This window comes from Lates calcarifer, linkage group LG11, assembly GCF_001640805.2.
Source record: "Lates calcarifer isolate ASB-BC8 linkage group LG11, TLL_Latcal_v3, whole genome shotgun sequence".
NCBI lineage: Eukaryota > Metazoa > Chordata > Actinopteri > Centropomidae > Lates > Lates calcarifer.
In genome coordinates this window covers 19,930,235-19,938,165 of record NC_066843.1, presented here as the reverse complement: position 1 = coordinate 19,938,165, position 7,931 = coordinate 19,930,235, and positions in this window count along the sequence as shown.

Sequence of the window (7,931 nt, the reverse complement as noted above, 5' to 3'; positions counted from 1 at the left end):
TTTGGGAAGTCTCATATTAGCATTTTTCACATGACTTTAAATGAAGTTTGACAGACACTGGTTGAGCCAATGTCAGAAGAATCACAGTGACAACTTTGTGTGTTCATGCTGTTAGTTTAACCTAATTTGGCGCATGGAATTAGAAAGAAGTAAGCATTTGCCACACAGGAAACAGCAGTTGCATTATGGGAACTGTAGGATCCAGCATTTTTGGAGCTTGACCCATGGTTCAACTGATTCGGACATTTGCTTCTAACTTCTACAAGTAATGTACAGAAAAGTTCAGAGTTGCAGTGTGTATGTGAAAGCAGTTACAGTGTGTGCATATTAGCATATGAGCTACACCACGTGATCATGTGTCCTGTTGTAGCTTTCTGCGGATTGTCACATTTCTGAGTGGAGCGTAAAGATTGAGATGTTGCTGAAGATGGGGAGCATCCCTTAAAAGAGTGCATCAATGATCTGGCATTGCCACATTGTCAGACTAACCATATAGAAACATTTAGCAGAACTGATGCAATTTTTTTCCCATGCATTCTTTTTCCGTATCAAAAACTGTGCAACTTGACTTGTAGCGGCTAATGTAGCGTCAAGATGAAGAGCAGGCTACAGGGAGCTGGAAAGCTTACTTCTTGGCTGTATAAAGTTGTTTAAAGTCACAAAAGGCTTTATGCAACATTTTAAACAACTTTTTTCACATATGCCAAGTGTCTGAGTCCTGCCAGGGGCTTGCATGGTTTCAACTATTCATTATCCCCAGAATACAAATACAACACTAGATAAATGAACATCCTGATGATTTTATTGTCCTAAGACTTAACAAGTGGTGGAACTAAAAATGCAGAGTTTGGTGATAGTAGCATTAGAGAAATTGCCATAGGTCATTAAATCCAAAAGAATTCTATTCTCTGAGGAGTATGAACATGCTTAAAAGTTATTATGTAAATCTGTCTGATGGTGAGCAAAACAGAACATGTCCATCCTCTGGGGAGCATGATCATGTTCAGTGAAGGTTCATAATGGACTCTGATTTTGATATTTCTTGTGCAGAAGTACGAATTTTGGCCTGAAAGTACAGAAATTGTCAAAAAACAAAACAAACAAACAAACATTGGGATTCATTCTCTGGGAACCATGAATATCCACAACATTTTGTTAATTGTGTGTGCAAAGTGTTATTTACCTAATGTTACCACTTCACAATATGTGTTTGGGGATCTTCCCAATAAATTGTAATTTTTCTTTTTTTTTTTTCTGGACCAAGGATGGTTCAATTGACAGGGCAAGATTGCCATTCTTATAATTAATGATATTTCACATGACATTTAATTTCATAATACTGATGTAAACAGCATCATTTCTTGTGTTTCTCTATTTTGTCACAGTTTTCACCGGAAAGTCTTTCTATCAAGGAAATAGTGTCTGTGTGTTGATTTGTGATGCGCAGGTTGTGCACTGTTGGTTTTTGGGATATTTTGCTGAAAATGACACTATGAGAGGGGTGGTACATTTAAGGACCAGCTAAAAAATGTGCTGAAACTCATCATAAAGCTCTGGAAAGTTGAGGGAAACTACAGATGAGTATATCTATATCTATCTATATCTATATATGAGTAACACCTTTCACTTTGCCAAAGACATTGTCATATAAAACTATTGATTGTAACTAGTTTAAGGAGAGAAGTGTCAGAGTTCAAGAGTTTAAGTTTTGAGATGTTACTGGATGTACAACATGCAACTACTTTATTCCACTGACCTCTTGGAGTTTTAACATACAGAGCTAAGCTGTTATACAAAATGAAGTTCATATTCTACAACTGTTAACACATAGGAGGTACAGTTTAGCTAATTTGATTCAGATATCCTGCCAGTCAGTGCTGCTTATTGTTAATGAACCAGTTTCACAATTTACATTCCAGTGTATAAACCTGACCTAAAGTTCAACAATTCCTGCTCCAATTTGTAGTTTTTGGAGAGTGATGCATGTACAAACTCAATGAACTATCCTGATACCCAGAAACTGATGACCTTATGCTTATGCTAGTATTTCAGTTAATACAGTGGCTAAAAGTCAAGAAACATTTATAATGGTAGTTGGTGAGCAAAGACGCTCAAAACTTGAGTTCACCTGCACACTGATTTTGGTAGGAGAAAGCATTTTTATAGTATCATTATGTGCGAGGATAACAGAATCAAGAGTCATCTGCCTTCTAAATAGATTTCAGTAACATTTAAGATGCACTATAATAATTGCTGCATATTTGTCTCCACTTCATCACAGAGATAGATAGATAGACAGATAGACAGATAGACAGATAGACAGATAGATACCTGGTTGAGTGAAGCGGCTGATTGTAAAAAAAGCTTGACGGTCTCATATAAGCGAACCAGATGTTTGCATTTTGTTGGGTGAACGGCTGTAGCTGGCTGAAACGGCCTCTGTTTTGAAATACCAGCACAATTGTGGGGTTTGCAGACATTATGATTGTTATTGGCTCAAAATAATAAAAGCCCTTTTTTAGCGGCTGCATTTTTCCCCTCAGTCCAAATAAAGGTTTATATGGGCGATTCTCTGGTTTCCCCCCCGCAGAAGGCTGTGTGCAGCGCCGGCCAGGCTGCAGGTGAGCTGTAATTAAGCAGAAAGCAGACATTATGGAGCAGATGAGCTGCAGGGAGACGTAGAGCAGCAGCTCTCTGCCATCTGATCCACCAGCAGCAGACACGTTGCACAGTCTGAAGCTGGCCAAGCAAGCCTCTAATTCACTCCTCCTCCTCTCTCTCTTTCTCTCTCTCTCTCTCTCTCTCTTTCATGCTCTCTCTCCCTCACACACACACACACACACACACACACACACACACACACACACAGCAGATACCTTCACATTATCCATGTGTCTGCCTGCTCCTTTTTTTTTTTAACAGGGAAGAGGATGGAATGCAATCTGTCTTTCAGGAAGAAAGAGGCAGAAAAGAAGAAGAAAGGGAGGAAAGCGCCACCTCATCATTCCCTGGTTCGACCTCCAGCTCTGATCGGATCCTCAGAGCATCACAAACCAACAGGCACATACACACACAGACAGACTCACACACATGCTTTTGTTCCACTGTATCGCTGATGAAAAAAACATCACTTTCATTTAAACAGCACACCACAAAGCCTTAACTCAAGACTATCCAACAGCATTGTCACTATATGTTAATTCCAGTTGACTCTCAATCATTCTCAGCATGCTTTCAAATACTGGATTCATTCATTGCAGTAAGAAACATGCAGATTGTTTATGTATCTTGCTGCATTTGAAAAGGTATGAAAGATATCACTGGTGATGAAGAATCCACAGCTAATTATCACCCAACCCATAGTCCCTATCAGCTCTGTAGAGCTTATGTAGCCGCTCCAAAAACCGACTACGTGCTACTTTCCCTGCACCAAATGGCAAACAGGTGGAGTTTGTGGATCATTTAGCAGCTGAAGAGCCAGATAAGAGTTGGTGGAGAACAAAAACAGGATTATAAGAGAGTGAATTTTTGGACTCAGGTGAACAAAGACATGAAATTAGTTTGTGAACAAGTTTATATTGACTTAAAAGGTGATAATATGTCCACATTGTGTTCACAGTTTGTTTTTCAAGCCTCAAGTGGCCATCTTCCATGTTGACATGTGACATAATGCACAAGCAAAAGGAACTGGGAGATTAAGCACATATTTGAGCCAACAATCCCACATTGAGCCTTCTGAGCCCGTCTCGGTTGAAATTCAAAACAGGCGTTAAAGAAGCATGGAAGCAACCATCACATCTTCCAGTGTTTCTAAATTATGTTATGAAACTGTAATTTCCAAAAATAATCAGAATGATCAGTATTCTGAGTGGCCAGACTTACTGCATGAATTGGGCATCTCCACTTTCTGTGCTGTTTACAATTAAATGTGACTAATGAACTTAAAAAAAATTAGCAAACTGGTTTTAAAATGGCTGTAAATGTAGTTCATGCAGGTTAAAATGATCTGAACTGAGGTGTCAGAATGTTAGAAATGAGACGAGTTTCCCTTATAAATTGCACCTTTACACACATTTCACTCCTCTACTAACAAGGTCATGTCGGTCAATAAAGCACAGTAAACCAGTGAAAGCTATGTGTTTTCCATCTGTGTATTCCGGACCAAATATGTTGTTTTTGTGGAGCTGATGACTGTTTCATTTCTTTAAGCCTAAAATGTATTGTGACCTAAATTAGAGAGTGCAGATTCCTGTAGATTTTCTCTTTAGCTCTATAAATGTACGTAAAGACTTTGATTCCTAAAAAGTTCTTCATAGCAGACATTACATGTACAGATCAGTCAGTAAATAGTTGTGCGTTGATTGCTTGTCTCAGAATTTCAAGGGGTTTATCTTTAGCATGTTCGGTCAGATCAGTTCTTGTGAGCAGAACAGTATGTTTGACACCGAGATGAAATGGCTCACACGCACATCCTCACAGTCACAGTCCATACATATAAATATGATCTAATTAAAGCATATTGCAAAGCTGTATAGCAATAAAGTCTGACTGATCAGTGGAGCAAAAACTCCAACTCTGTAATTTCCAGCGTTTGCTTGCCAGAGTAGAGCTGGAGAAAAACCATGGAAATATTTAGGATTCCTGCACAGGAGGAAGAAAAGAAGAGACTGAAATGATATTAATTATCGCTAAATGTCAGAGAAGAGGTAGAAAGACACTCAGGTAATGAAAAGATGAATTAATTAACTAAAAAAGAAAGAAAGTATCTTGTCAGTATAACTTTTGCTTTCATAAGGGATTGCATTAACATCCAGGACTACCTTGGGAGACTGAATTACAGTTTCTGACCAAGATTTAAGCTCAGGCCCAATGAAAAAAAGGAATCTGTGTCTTTAATCATCAGGACTTGATTTAACTGACCAATAAGCAACCTGTGCATAGATGGCTGGATGAATGGATGGATGGATGGAAGCATGGATGATGTTCATGTCTCACTTTATCGTTTATGTCAAACTGTAAAATTTTCCATTGAATGTGGCACCTGTAAAAACTACCCAGGCTTTGCATGACTATGCTGCTGGCACAAAAACTAAGAAACACATTCTCCAAAATCCCCTGTATGCTGATGATTTGCTTGTGTATATGAATCATATGAGCTGTACTGGAAGAAAATGTAGGATGTAATATCAAATTCATTTGGGAACATGTCTGAGAATTAGAAAAATTAATACAATTTAACTTTAGGAGAACTGACAGTTCTCATAAGTATTTGGACTGACAAAGGCTGTCTTGATCAGAAACTGTGTTAATGGGAAATATACAGTATAGGTATAATAATGAACCAAGATTTTCCAAAAACTATGCATTGAAGTAATTCAGTAGAAAACCTGAAAGATACATTAGATCTGTTTATTTCTGCAAATATACACTGTGAACCTGGGGATAGCTTGAAACTATCCAGTGGTTGAATTTGTGAAGAAACTGATTGTTAAATCTGGCAGTTCATCTTAAATTTATAAAACGTTTACAAGACATGCAACATATAGTTATATAGGTTTATGGTTCTATGGTTTATGGTTATGTATAGTAGCTGTAAAGATGTATGGACAAGTAATTCATGAGAAAACTTTGTTATACAACTCTAGAGGATGATTTCTCATCTAATACAAATGACTGATATAGTAGCTGGAGTATAAATATTGTGTTGCTGAATGGCAGCTCATTGCTTAATTTATGAAGACATCAAAAGTAGGTCATTTTGTTCTGGCGTGACTGAGTCTTATTTCAAGACAAGCATGCTACCAGCAATATTAATTAATATTATTAAATAGTGGCCATCTTTATTGCTGTCTTTACAAAAATATAATAATAATGACTCTATTTGTGCAGAGAATAATGACAAGTGTAATTTTTTGGATGATATGGCCAGAGGGGTGGTTGGGGTATCATTAGAGAGGATAAGTGATTTTACTTTTTATTATTTGTATTTCTTATTTGCATGTCGGTAAATTGTAAATGACGTGAAAAATGGTAATAATGATGTGTCTCTGTAAAAGGCTTCCATTCATGGTTGCAGTGAAGTGATTAGCTCATACAGGTTGCACATAAGCATGGAATAAGGAGAAGAAAAGAAATTGTTGGCTGAATGTCTTTGAAAAGAAGAAGACTCAAATTCTTTTTCATGGAAAAACTTTGAGAAGGAACCTGAGGACACAGCAGCTCTTTCCTCTCTGAAAAGCCACATCACATTGCAAAAATGATTTTCCTCACAGCACACAGACAATTCACCACTTTTAAAAACAGAGGTAGTACCAACACCAGTACACAAAGCATCATAAATACTATAAATGGTTGGAGGTGATGAAAATATAGTTGAGACTGTTAAAAAGATACTATTATACAAAACAAAAGTGCTACACTGTTCACAGTGCACTATATTAGATCTATTCAGAAAAAAGAGAGCTTTTTTATTGTGGTACATCTTGTTGTGATACCTTGGTGAAAAACTTTATTGAGCTTTATTGAGCTTTCTCTTGAAAGCTTTCTCTCTTCAGAACCAGACTTTTTCAGGTGACTTCCATTTAAGGAAAAAAAAAAAGAAACATACACACACACACACACACACACACACACACAGTGATCTCGGTCACTCTTACCCCAACCCTAATCCTAACCACTACTTGTCTAACACTAGCTTTAACCCTAACTTTAATATAACCCCAAGCTTAACCACTGAATCAAAAATCTGCCCCCCCCCCAAAAAAAAAAAAATCAGGACACAGCTTTTCCTTGTAGTTGGACAAGCAATCTGGTCTTTAGTCTGAAATTTGTCCCAAAAACCAGCTTTTGACAATGACACACACAGAAGTATTTAGTCTACAGTCGAGCCCAGGCATAATATCAGCTGCAAAGAGCTGGACTGCCTCTGAACATCAGAATTCCTGTGTTGCTCCTCTGAAAGTTGAGATGAACAATATTCTCTACTAGAAAGTTCGTATCTGCTGCCTTTCTCTGCTATGATGTGAATGATGGCATCTTTGCCAAATTGTCACCACGATGGAATCAGAGCCACAGACCAACATGGACTGCCACTGAAAAGTGACAAGGCCACATAATGGACTTGGATCTGAATTCAAAGCAATGATTAACACAATGAAATTAGAGCTTGCCTCTTCCTTTTAATCTTAAATTTCACAGAGTTAATGCTAAAATGCAAATGCATAAAAATGCATTCTATTGCTTTGCTGTATGAGTCCTGTTATTCATTCATTAGGGCACCGTGAGGCCACTGCTACATATTTCTGAGTGTGTGTAGATTACAGTTACAGAGTCGGGGAATGCTTTGAATATTTTATGATGCTAACACATCGTCAGCTCTGTTCCTGACAAATGAACAAATTACATGCTTTCTGTTTTCTGAGGAGCTGTAAGTTAAAGTGTTTTTGCTTTAGGCCTCAGTTTACTCAAGCCATTGCTGTCATTACTAGTACTTCTGTTTCTGTAATATTACCATCACTGGTGACAGACTGATAAGTGGCTATGGCTGCATGTCAAAGTACAGCATAGCACTACTGAACTGAGTTCATGTTCGTGTTCAGTTGCTCATAGGACAGTTTCAGCTGTTGAGTGAAAATACTTCTTCTGGGTACACCAGTGCACAGTTTTTCAAAGTACTCAACAGTTGTTCAAAGTATTGTGGAGAACTTTACTTCTTCTATGAATATAAGCTGTTTTAGTTGCTTGTGGCCCAGACTGACTCAGTGATGCTGAGATCAGCTAGGCCAGACCATCTGCTGCAGGACTCCTTGTTTTTCTGGCCTCTGATGATGGTTCTTTACAGCTCTCAGACTGTATGTTTGGGGTCACTGTCTTGCTGCAAATTATTTTGGTTACTGTTCAGATGCCTCCCTGATGGTACTGCAAAATGGATA